The following is a 13,718-nucleotide window of genomic DNA, read 5'->3' as shown; positions in this document are numbered from 1 at the left end:
ACTGTAGATGTTTTGTAGCTGGTCTGAGGTCAGTCTCCTTCATGTTTGGCCTACAGAGGAGCTTCCTGTCAACTTTCAAAATCGCAGAGGCGTCTGAACTGATGACATTCTGCCAGGTCCTTTCATTTTTATGATTTTCTGTCCATCTGTGGACCACTCATGGAGCTTTTACTTTTACTTTTCTTCTGGTAAATAACCTCCATGTCAGGCTGTGTCTTTGCTCACTCCACTTTTGAAATACCTGTTTCCTAGAATCCAGAAGCTAAAATCTCTGTTCAGTTGGATAGAAAGAGTGAGTTCTGCTAAGTGAACTAAACATTACTGTAACTCCACAACGGCAGCAATCTGTCTTTCTTCCTCTCTTGTCTCCTCTCACCTCAGGCTGCGTTTGTAATATTCAGCTCACTGTACTAAAATCCAAACTTTGCCTCTGGTCAGGATAACACGGTGATTACTTCAATAATTTAATACTCCACCAGCTCACTACAAGTTGAAACAGCAAACTCAGGATTATTTATATTTTTTCCTTCAAGGTACAAGACAGATGACGAGTCTTGGAGAACATTAAAATTATAAATGCAACCTCCAAAGTTCCCTGAAGTTACACGATTAACTGAGACAGGGAACATTAGAATATTTGATTCCTTTTTCATAAAATGAAACCCTGACGGAGAACACCGGCAGCAGGGATTTACTTTGGACCGAGTGACAACAGCAGGACGTTAAAAACAACACTGAGCTGAGTGAACATGAGAAAACAAGAGGCTCTGATCGCAAAGGAGGGAGGAAGAGTCGGTGTGAGGCCACGGGCGAAGGAAATGAGGGATGAAGAGGAAAAGATTACAGAGCTCAGCGAGCGTTTGATCGACTGTGAAAAAAGATGTTTTCAATTTACTAAATGATGCCGGTGTCAACAAACGTGGTGGTCCTATGATGTCACGCATACTCATATTTTAATAAATCCTGATTGGCTGATGGTATGCATAGTTAATGTGTAGTCCTATGTCCACTCACTGTACTTTATCAATACTGCTTTCTAGCGACCCATTACAACAAACAATAACACAACAAAACAAAACAGTCAGCTGGTCTGAAGCGTTCGGTTTGAGAGCCTGTCGACTAGTTTGTTCCCTTGTAGGCTTGTCCAGCTGATAGTGGCTCTATAATGCCGCAGGCTGCTCTTGAATGCAGCATTTTTGGCTGCAGGGATTTCCAGGTGGGTCCCACCTGTTTAGAGCCCTTGTGTACGACCTTGTGGACCTAAACAGTTCTGTTAGGTATGGGGGGGGGAACAGTGTTAGTACAATTAATTCAGTGCTGTCAATATAAGACATGTGCAGAAGTCTTTTTAGCAGTTTTTAAAACAGAAGTTGTGTTACATTGGGGTAGTGTTGCCGCAGTATGTGTCAGAATTGTTAAAATCCTACACATAATCTGGTCTAACATTCATATGTGTTCCTGTATAGCGTGAAAACCCTGTTAGTGATGTTTCAGAGGGAATGTTTTCACCCAAACAGATCGTGATGTCGGTGTCTTAATGCAGTTAGCGCGGTCGGGTCATCATCACCTGTCCTCCCAGGGGAAAATAATGGTGATGATGCAAAGCCTCCCTGTGGTGGCGGGAGTACTCACCTGAGATATTAAAACACTCCCATCGTCACTGCACCACTAGACCACAGCTCAGTCTGCTAAAATAAACCCTGTCTTTAATTAGCTTTTTCTAATTTACCTCCTGGGTTGGGGGGGGGGGGGTTAATACTCCCAAAAGAGCTGTGAGGTGAGACGACACGCTGATCCCAGAAGTATTTTTATGACTGTAAATAAGTTTTCCTCAACATAGTAACACAGAAGTCTCCTTGATTTGAAGTGTCATCTTTAGGCACACAACACAACAGAGTTTTAAACTCTTTTCAAAAAGAGTTTTAAAAAAGTCACCTTATGTTTTAACGTTCACAAACTCTTTGAAAGACAGATATTTTCTAATGCAGTTGCTCATCTTTTGTACCAAAGATTAAAGTTTTATGCCCATCTAAGCTTTCGATGTGCTCTAACTGGCAGACAGACAGTGAACATGGCTTTTACTTTAGAGACACTAGATACCTGAAATAACTGCCCCCGCTTTAAAAAATATGTTGTCATTAGTTTCTACATTATTGCATGATAGACAGTGAAGCCTGCCACGTGTGATAAATCTAAATTTTCTTTTTATATTTCGTTGTTGTTTGGCTTTTCCTCACTCCTTGTAGTCTTCCCCTTCCACTGTCTTCGTTTCTGGTTTTCATCTCCTCTCTCTGCGTGACGAAGCCTTTGACTCTATAACTTAAGTATTAAAGTGTGCAGAAGGGTGACCTGATATCCCACAGTAAATATTCATTCATTATTTCGTCAGAAGCAGCTTTCTGATCCACAGAAAAAAATAAACCTTTGATTCTTCCAGCTATTATTACAGGTCAGTCTCCCTTCCCTTGTTTAATCTCTCCTTCTGCAAAATACAACTGACACGTCCCTTTTTTTAAATTTTTTTTATTTTTTTTTTACTCTTGAGCTCAATTTTTCTACCCTTGTGTCTCCCTTTGATAACATTTACAGGGAAATAAGCCGTTCGCTGCAACACATACTCATAGGATTCACATTTAAAGATGCTTCAAATCATCTTAAAGCATGAAATCTTCCACCGTCTCCTTTTCTGCTTCTGTATTCACAGCCCTGGTTCAAGGGTATTTTTAGACAGCTTGTCAAGGACAATCCCACGACTGTGGCCAAGTAGATAAAGCTCTGCAAACGTTTACACTATTTTATAAAGTAAAAATACTTTTACTTTGTCCTTGGCAAGGACAAAGACGAACCGTCGCTGACAGTGTCGCATGCAGGGTAAAGTCTTTGTGTCACTGCACCATGTTCAACACTATGTCTTCCACTTTGTCTTCCATCCAATCCTCCTGGACAGAAGATTGGTATCGTCTTACTGACGGTGATATTGGATGATTTCTTTTCTTTTTTTTTACAACACAAGGCAATCTGCTGCTGCTTTTACTGTCCTGCTGCAATTGTCGCAAAATTGATTTTAGTCTCTGCTGAACAACAATGCAAAGGCAGGCAAGAAGCAGGCAGACAGGTTGATTAGCTTCCCACAAAGGCAGACAGGCTCCCTGATCTCATCTCGTCCATAAAAGAAAGGACCATTACATTGAAAATGTATAGGAGAGGAGACGCACCACAACAGGCCTGCGAGTCTCACATTGCTGCAGCTCAGGGATTATTCAGAGAGACGGAGGGAAATAAACAGGTTTTATATAGACCGGGCTGTCAGACAATGATCCATATATACAGTAAATGAAATGTCTGGAGGGCTGCGAGGTTCTGATAAAGGGTAATAACATACATACTGTATATATATATATATATATATATATATATATACTCACATTCACACACAGGTACAGATATATGCATAAAACACCCAACACATATTCCCAAACCGGCATGAGTAATCTATCACTCAGGCTCAGGGGAGCGCAGCGTGTTGATATGGCTACTCTACTATCTGCCCATTTGAATAGAGACTGTGCCGAGAATCCCTACACGCATTAGTCTATTTATACAGCAGAACATATAGATCGAGCCGCTCCGCCTTCCTCCACCTCTGCCAGAATGATTCCCACTCAAACCTCAGCTCGTCATAAGATGATTTATAGAATATGGAGAAGTGTTTTCACTCATAATGTTTTTGATGATTATTTGCAGTCTTCTGCTACTGTAGGAAGTAAAATAATCTCAATATGGGTAATCAATTAATGGCAGCAACTGTGAATCAATTGATCTGGTTTTCTTGATTAATCCGTTAATGGTTTAGTATATAAAATGTCTCCCAGAGAGTGTGATGTACGTTCAAAAGACACAAATTGAAAAGTGAGGGCAAAATTTACTTTGACGCTCTGAAGCGATTTTAGCCGAAAAACGGACAAAGAAAAAGTGATGCAGTGTTTTGTCAGATGTTTGTGGACGTTTGATGTATAAATGTCTGTGAAGGAGATCTTTTATTGTAGTTTTTGATCCCTCTTGTGTTTGTCCCTCGCCTTCAAGATTATAGGAACAAGAATGAAATGCTGCTTAGCACTAAGTCACATAAATTGTTGGAGAAAGTTGCTTAGTGTTTGTTGATGAGCCAGCTAGCTCTTTAGCTTGTCAGAAACGACCACAGCAAGAAATGGTGAAGGCAATGTTGCGTGATTTGTTTGCTTCCAGTTGTTCTTTGTCATGAACCGATGATCAAAGTAGTTGTTTGTCCACCAACTCATCGATTAATGGACTTACTGTTTTAGTGCTAACTCAAATGTTCTCCAAACTCAAAAGTAGTATACTTAATCTTTTAATAGGTGACCACCAGAAAAAGTAAAATCTCGTATTCTTGTACATCAAGCTAGAAAGCAGAGGTTCACTGGTTCACTATCCAAAACAAACACTGCAGTCAGATAATGACTTCAACCACTGGAGGTCTACAAAATCAAGATCTGCAGTAGGAAGGGCATGACGAACTGTAATCTGAAAAGTAAATAAAGCTGTCAGACAAATGTAGTGGAGTAAAAAGTGCAATATTTGCCTCTGTGAACTCTTTTCTTATGAGGTTGGAAAAGTAGCAACTCCAGCACTTCTTCTTCCTGTGTTGCAAATATTATGAGCTACTCTGCAAGACAGCATCAGCTAAATGCATGAAATGTAGACGGAGGGGATCCTGTCTGCATCGTGATGGACGAGGCGACTAGAGAGAGACAGACGAAGACAAACACAGACAGATATAGACGGAGGCAGGCGAGAGAGCGAGCCGGGGGGGGGGGGGGGGGGGGGGCTGAACTCAGCGAAGCCGCAGAGGAGCTCGTGACAGACAGACTGTTCCTCCCTGCTTGGCTGCTTTAATGACAGGCAGCAAACTCATTCAGCAGGACAAACAAATCACTGGGACAAACCTCAGCAGGCATCTGCCACCAAGCACACACACACACACACACACACACACACACACACACACACACACACTGCTCCCTGCTGGAAAATCTATAACTCTGCCAGGGTCTTCCAATACGAATAAAACTGCACACATGTAAAAAGTGAAGGGTTAGTCCATCCCTCTGCTTCTGCGGGGAGGACAGGGTTTCATAATAAAAGAATATAGAGAAAAGGCAGAAGAAAAGGAGCAAAAGCCAAAGGCAGATGTGTGTCGACTGCAAACTGTTTTTTTTCTCTTCTTAATGTAAATCCAGTCAATACACCTTTCAGGTCTCTTGCTCGGGGATATAATTCAGCTTTTATGGTTTATTAGACTGCATGAGTTTGACTTTAAAAGAGTATTTGCACCAGATAACTGAATGTTTTGGGAATTACTTCATAATGGTCCATCTGAAAGGGAACCTCTATTTTATAGCACTATGATGTATTGAAATAATTCAAACTACATTACATAAGTAACAATTAACAATTAACTCACAGCTGTTAACTCACATCTTAGAATATTTTTATATACAAAAAATAAAATTCAGATTAAACCCATTATGTTGTCTTTTATTGCTACACTTTCCTGATAAAATGTATGTTGCGACTCAGTTTTTGTGATGGTTAAGGTCACGACTCGTGCACGATTATTGTATTGAAAAAAAATACATAAAGTCAAACTACAGAAATCGTTTGCTAGTTTATGCTAACTACTGCCACAGAAGCAAAGTTTGTCACTGTCTTCACTGCAGCAACAAACTGGAGATAATGCTAAATGCTAGTTAGCAGCTGCGAGCTAATTGGCCTGAAAAGGTAACGTAAAATTAAGGAAACATTAACATAACGTTACGGTGGACGTTAACCAAGCTGACTAATGATAATTTGCTAATGCTAATCATTGAATGTGAGTGCGGATCAACTTAGGATAGTCGCACATTTTAGCTAACTAGCGGTCAAACGCATTAATTCATGGCCAGTTGGCAGCTAACATTAATGTAAGGTTAATTACAGCTGTTGCTAACACGTCAAGCTAACTGGAGATAACTAGCTAGCTTGTGGTAAGTCCTATTATGATTACTCAAATGATTTATCATTTAAAGTACTTATACATCAATACATTACTTAAATAAAAGTAGAGAAGCATTATTAGATTGTCCATACTGATGCTTCAATGCAAAAGCAGATATTTACTGTTGTAGCTGCTACTTTATATACATATATACATACATATATATATATATATATATATATGTCATAAAAATGAAAAAACACAAATATTTTAGAAATCTGTCAAAAACTTGTTTCAAACTAAAAATTGTATTGGTATTTATTAGGCAAACTGGAACAACTAAATAGTCCTTATTCACATATATTAACCAAAAATCTTAATATTTTGTACGACCTCCTTTGGCCCTGATAACAGCTTGCATTCTTGCAACCACAAAACAAATGTTTCTATTCAGGAATGCAAGTAAATAACTGTAATTTGGCATCTCAATCAAAAAATAATAATGTGCTTTACTATTGTTTTTGTTAAACAGTAAATTTGAGAATTCATGGATAACAACAATAATTATATTTTAGCATTAAAGATATCATTTTGATTAAAGAGCTTGGCTTGCACATACTGGTGGATTAACCATTACAGAAACATCAAATATTTTGGTAATCAGCAATACTGTTAATTTAGGGCAGCGGTGACAAACAACTTACACTGGGTGGTGGTCTAATACATTTGTTAAGCACTGTATATGTTGATTTTTTTCTCCGATCATAGACATCTGAAACGTGACAAGGGGTCTCAAACACTGCTTTTATGTCCTGTATTTTGTGTATATATGTTTAAAAATCTTAACCTGAAAAGTAACTAGTAATCTGTCACATACATGTAGTGGAGTAAAAAATATTTCCCTTTTGAAATGGCGTGAAGTAGAATTATAGGGTGGTCTGAAATGGAAACAAGTACCTCAGTACCTGTTTACATTACATGACAGCACCCACACGTCATTCACATTTGTTATTTGTTTCCTGTGTTATAGCTGTTACATGTTAAATTCAAATGTCTGCCGTTTATCCCGCTGGTGGAATATTTGCTAAATGATTGTGCAGGTTTTTGAGATCAACTTGTTATGGAGCCACTACCTCTTTATACCCCCTGTGTCATGTTTCTTTGATAAATTAGATTTTAAAGTGTCAGTTGTCAGCATGTGTGAGCTTATTCCTGTTTATAATTTGCAGGTTGAAGGAGGAAAGAGAGAAAGAGAACAAACCTACAACAACTTAAACTTTGACTCTCACACACTTCCTTTTTAATATGGTGAGAAAATACAGTTAATGTCTTGATGTTTGTTATCATAAGCGTTTACTCAGTTTTTTACATTATATAAACACGTCTAACCATTTGGTTAATTAATAATTTAACGATTATTTCTTCATTAGATGGTTAAAGAGTGAAAACCTGAAAAAACTGCAGTGCTCTCAAAATATTTGTCAAATCAATTCCAAACTTATTTATATAGTTAATTACAAACCCAAATTGCTTGGAAAAATAAATAAATAAAGATAAAAGTTTAATTAGTGTCATGAAAACAACAAACAAACCATCAAACAACTTGTTTTGGCCATACAGCCTTCGTCAGCGTCGGTATTGATTGACAGGTGTGATGTGCTTCTGAGCATCCCAACTAATTTTGACAAATAGCTCCGTGTGTGCGACATCACAAACTGCAGCGGCGTGAAATGAGCTTTAATTACCGCCAGTTATTACAGCTCTGACGTTGTTTGTGCTTTGTTTCGGTCCAGCGGACGCAGACTCGTTTGGTTTGTAGATGAGCTGAATATGTTGTCGTTGTTGCTGAAGGTGAACATCCTCCAAACATCTGTGTACGATGTGCGTAGATGCATCAGTTGTTGTTGAGATCTGTAAGTGCTCCAGCACCTGCTTGACCTTCTTCTCTGAATACGAAGCTGTAAGTGACAGACGAGACGTGATCCGATGAATGGAAGTATGAATAGAACAGGAAACTCTGTCTTTATATTGCTGTTGGATTCAGACTCATAATTATCAGGTTCAGATGTCTGATGTGTGAGTGTAGAGCTCTTTGGTGGGTGCGTTGGGTGGTTTTACCTGCGGTGTAATCAGCCTGCAGCCCCTCTGATCCAAACATGATGAACACTTTGTTAAAGCTTCATTTCATTGTCACTCCGAAACCTCCGTGTAGAAAAGATCCCACCAGGAATCAAGAAAACTATGCTTATTTTCTAATCAATGTTTCCACATTTTTGAAGTTAAACAACAGTCTTTGAACGTGGCAGTAATGATGTCATGCTGCTTGGCTGAACATTACAAACCTAAAACTAAACAGATATAATACTGCTGCAGTATTCAAACATGTCCAGTCTAATATACTGCTGACGGTCTGTCTCTGTTGAATAAGACGCGACAATAAACGTCAATATTTAGTTTAGTCAGATGTTTACTACGAGGTGTCGGGACTTCATTTCATCAATATCTGTATCAGGACAGAACACACTCGGTCATTAGATGAACATGTTGTCTGGCTTTATATTCAGAGAGTGTAACATTAAAGAGAAACTTTACAGTAAATCCTGTGGAAGTCCAGAAAGGTAATAATTATAATTAGACGATAATAATTTATGTTTAAAAAAGTAATTTTTCTGAACTTCAGGCGTGAAAAATCCACTTTTCTGTGTTTGTTGAATTCAACATTGAGGTAACATTATTAGATTATATCAATTAAGGCTGCTAAGTCAGTTAATCAGCCAATCATTTTTTAGATTAATTGATTGCTACAGTTTTTTCATCAGTCGACTAATTGATTCATTATTTCAGCTCTACCATTAATTGATTCTGGTCCCAGTTTATAGTATTTCAGTTGTTTGGTTTGTTTCGTGAAAATGACACTTGAATGCCGGGATGAAAAGCCGGCCTCCACAGAGAAGGAGAGACGCAGTAATCGTTTAAATACGTGGATAACGGCAGATAAGGTCTCTCCTGGAAGGCATCCGTAGCGTTGCAGTATATCTCCTGTCCAGATGATTGTCGGATTGTTTGTTTCTGAAAGTTCGGGGAGAGCTTCAGATGCTGACCCACGTTGGCGCATACTGACACCTTTAGGCTCAGCTATAGCTGTCAGATAGCTGAAGTGATCAAGGACCCTAATCAGAGTTTAGTGTTTTTTTCATAGCAACACTTGAAAGCTTCAAACGTGCAGATGTTCAGAACGGTAACATCCGCTGCAGTCAGCAGCCTGGAGCTTCTTTACTAGTCAAATCCTTCATCTTTATACAATGCAGGTATTCAGGGTCCCACTTGAATGCACATAATGTAGTTTTCTGTGGACAAAGCCATTATGAATATTCCTAATAACTGTAGAAAGGCTTCCACTTGCAGAAAAACCCACCACACTACATATTTATGCCTTCATTGTGCTGCAGTTTGCTTTGAGTAAAAGCAGCATTTGAAAGGTTCATTATGAGCACACAGTTTTATTACCTGGATATTACAGTAGGAGAGTTTTCTTCTCTCTAAAAAATGTCTTTCTTGTCACCAAAGGGAAAACTTACACAGATGAAAAAATAGCTGTCCTAATACTTTGGTCCTTTAGCGCTGATTGAAGCAGGAAGTGTTGTTCAGTGTTCAGCAGTAAAGCTCTCCTCGCTCTGATACAACACTTATCTCTGCTGGCTGCTTCTCACTCTCCCACCTCCCTCTCTCATCAACAGTTTTTCCTGTATTTACACATAATTGCTTTTCTGCACCAAAAATCATTCGTGCGGATAATCTCTCATTTGTCTCGGCGAGAAAAATGAATGTTAGATTACATAGATTTACACTTTAATGGAGCTTGGTGTACTTTACAGCACACGCGAGCCACATCCAGGCTGCTGTGTGTGCTTCTGCAGCGCGGTTTAGTGTTTTCAAATGATCCAAAACTAATCGCATTTCCAATAAATCACCATTTGAAGCAACTAGGGTGATAACAGTGAAGTGAAGAATATTTCATTGTTCCACAGAAAACAAACCTTCCAAACAGTCTCCAGAGATCCAGCTTTACACTGGAGAGACTTTATTTATAACTATCAAAAGTATTAGTGTTACATCTCTGACCAAACTTCAGCCAATTGTCCCACACTGTCCCAAATGCATTTAGTGTAAATAGTATGTAATGTAAATACCATGTGTTTAAAATCACACACTTTAATATTTATACCCACTTTGACTCTTGAGTAGGTGGCATTTGCAGATTTCCAAAGATGTTTCTAGTGTGGTTGATTTTCTTTTCGTATTTTTCATTAACATCACTGCGTCCAGCATGTTCCAGCTTTTACACACATGTTCTTCCTCATCTGAACAGTTTCACACGTGTTACACACAAATAGAGCTGCAGCGATTACTCGATTAATCGATATTTCTATCGAAAGAAAATTAGTTGCCAACTGTTTTGACACTTGATAAAACGCTTCAGTCATTTTAAAATGTAAAACGTTTTGTGGTTCCAGCTTCGTAAATGTGAGGATTTGCTGCTTTGCTGAAGAGTCTTTGGGTTTGGACAGTTGGTTGGACAAAAGAAGCAATTTGAAGGCGTCACTTTGGGCTCTGGGAAATTGTGACAAGCATTTTTCACAATTTTTTGACATTTTATAGAGTAAACGATTAATTAATAATGAAAATAAACTTTGGTTGCAGCCCTAAAGTATTTTGATATATACTATTTGCAGAATATAAGGTCTGAATATAACCTGCACTGCAAAACTGAGTCTTCTGTTCTGGCTCATTTTACATGATATAGCTGGTGACAGAAGCCCCAATATAAGCAGAAAGATATCAGTTGAATCTTTTATTTTAATCTATTGAGGAAAACTCATTAATGAAAGAAAGAGAAGCTGCAAAACTGATTCAATGTCCCGTAACATTGCTCTTTCTGTCATTTTCCGTCCCTTTAATGGAAACATTTGAGAGCTTCGACCTTTGACATGAAATCAAGCAGCAGCTGTCCTTCAAGGAAAGAAGGGGTTAGAAGGAGGTTTTGTTCAGTTATTGAAAAGTGGTGCTGAAGAGGCGATTCACTGTTTGCAGATCTGTGCGCAGGACTGAATGTGCAACATCTGATACACTTAGAGAGGTCGAGTGGTGCTGATTTGCTGCTGTTTTCATATTTTTCAAGAGATCTAAACTGTGGAAAAACTGTATTATATTATCTGCGCAAATAACTGAGAGTTCTGACTGAGTTTGATTTTGTGCTTCCTGCCTTAAAAACAACCCCCCCAAAAAATCATGATGTGAAATATAAACCCTTTTACCCTTCAGTTTATTTCTGTCCATTAACAAGGTCACAACCTTTAAAGCGATCAGGTTCTAACCAAATATCAGTCAAATTCAATATTTTTAAATATACATATGAAAATCAGGTGCAACTAACAATTATCTGTTCATCTGCCGATTATTTTCTCGTTGGGTGTAAAAATGTTAATCACAATTTCCCAAAGCTCAAGGTGACACCTTCAAATGTCTCGTTGTATCTGACCAACAATCCAAAGATGTTCAGGTTACTATCAGAGAAGGCAAACGTACACATTAGAGATTAAACAGTGATGTTTTTACGTGTAATCGATTCTGAAAATAGTTGCTGGGTTTACACGGCCGCCGCATCGGCTCTCTGTAATTGTATATAATCACATCCAAGAACGGCTGTTAGCATTCCTGCATCAGCTCCAGAGCGTCGCTCAGTAACTGTGCTGGACTTTGTGTCTGTGTGGGTGTTTTAATGCGGAGATGCTGTGGAGGGAAAAGAACACAGAAAGTCAGTTTCATAAAAAGTTTTGAGGAGAGGTTTTGTGAATTTATAGAGTTGAAGAGAGGTCACACGTACAGTATGTAAATTCAGTATACATTCAGGTTTAAATGTAGTGGAAAACACAGATTACCCTCCTGAAAATGTCGATGATCAACGGCTTTCTTTCTTTTTAGTAACACGGGAGAAACCATAGCGCTGCACAGTCCAGGAGAGATTACTGAGCGCTGACCAGGAAATCAAACTGAAGGTACTTTTATTCATTTGAAATAATATAATTATAATCTCTGTTTTAGGAAAGTTAATAGTTCAGTCTGTCAAAATGAGCCAGTAGTAATTATTAAATGAACCAGTCGCTCATCCTTTGTGCAGTTTTACTTCACGGTGAATACAAAGCACTGTTGCATGAGCGGCAGAAGCAACAACAATTAAGTGATAAACATTCATTTGAAACTGTTTGTTGGAACAAAGACTTCATGTGGACCAGCTCCTGACAGCAAGAAAAAAACATTTGAATAACTAATGTGAAAATGTTTTAGCGTTAAGTCTTTGTGTGCTGTCGCGTTACAGAGATCACTGTACAGCTATACGATCCTTAGTTAGTGTCAGTGTTTCCAACTGCCTAGACAAATGTCTAAAACCATTGCAATATGATATAAAACTAAGGATATCTTGAACCAAAATATGTACTGTGTTGTTCTCTCATAGTTATTGCCTACTGTGTGGAGGTATGAGGAAACACATATAAAACCAATACTAATTCAACCTTCATGCTGCAGAAGAGATCTATACGAATTGTAAATAAATCAGATTATTATGAACCAACCAACGCGCTATTAATCAAATGACGTGCTTTGAAATTCAGTGATCTAGTAGATCTTAAAATTGCGCAGATAATGTACAAAGTACAGAGCCATTTACTTCCTGACTGTATTCAGAGGCTGTTTAAAATACAAGAGCGCCAGTATAAACGTAGGGGAATAGGTTTGTTTAAAAGATTAAGGGTAAGGACAAATATAAAAAATAGATGTGTCTCTGTTAAAGGGGTAAACTTAATAAGAATGTGTACCTCACTTTGCAAATTAAAGAAAATGTTTCTAAAAAATAAATATGGTGGTAAACAAATTGAGATAAGATAATTGTTGGGTATTTTGTTTTTAGTTTAAGTTTTTTTTTGTATAACTTAAATATAGGAATAAGTTATGTAAAAAGGGTAGGTGAAATAAGCTATAGCTTCAGCCTACACCTTCTCGGTCAACTTTCGGTTTTATATTTATATGTGTATTCATTATGTACTACGACCGAAAAAAACATAAAAAGCAGCTAGCTACAAAATGCCCTCATATGAGTGAGCAAAATAAAAATAGTCGCCAAGCTGCTTTCTCATCAAAATCAGTAACTAGAAATGTTCCCTTAAACATATGAAATTTGACATGTAGACTCTTAAACATGTGTAAATGATTTAGTACCGAAAGAGTTCTGCTACACAGAAAAGAAAGTGTTCCCCTCTACTCTGTAGTCACATGAACTTTATTGTTTAATTTCATGACAAACCAGACTTGAAGACTGTGAGAACAAACTGTTCAACATATTCACATTTCTGTGTTGTGTTTCCGGTGAGAGGCGGTGAATACCACAGGTGCGTCAACAAACCTAATTTCTCCTCAGTGTTGTGAATCAATATCAGCTCTAAACTACTTTTACTTTTCTCTCTTCTGAAGCTCAGAAACTCTCCAGTTCACCAGTGTTTGGTTTCAATATTAATGTACGGGGGGTGTAAAGTTTCAAAATGTTGGTTTCTTACAAGGAGTCTTGTTTTGTTCCAGTTAGAAATGAATCGTTCAGTCAACAGCTTTTCTTTTTTTTTTAAACAATTATAACGGGAACAAAAAAACTTACTAATCTATTTAGATATCT

Source organism: Enoplosus armatus, chromosome 14 (genome assembly GCF_043641665.1).
Source record: "Enoplosus armatus isolate fEnoArm2 chromosome 14, fEnoArm2.hap1, whole genome shotgun sequence".
NCBI lineage: Eukaryota > Metazoa > Chordata > Actinopteri > Centrarchiformes > Enoplosidae > Enoplosus > Enoplosus armatus.
The sequence above is the reverse complement of the archived record's forward strand: the minus strand, read 5'-3'. Positions refer to the sequence as shown.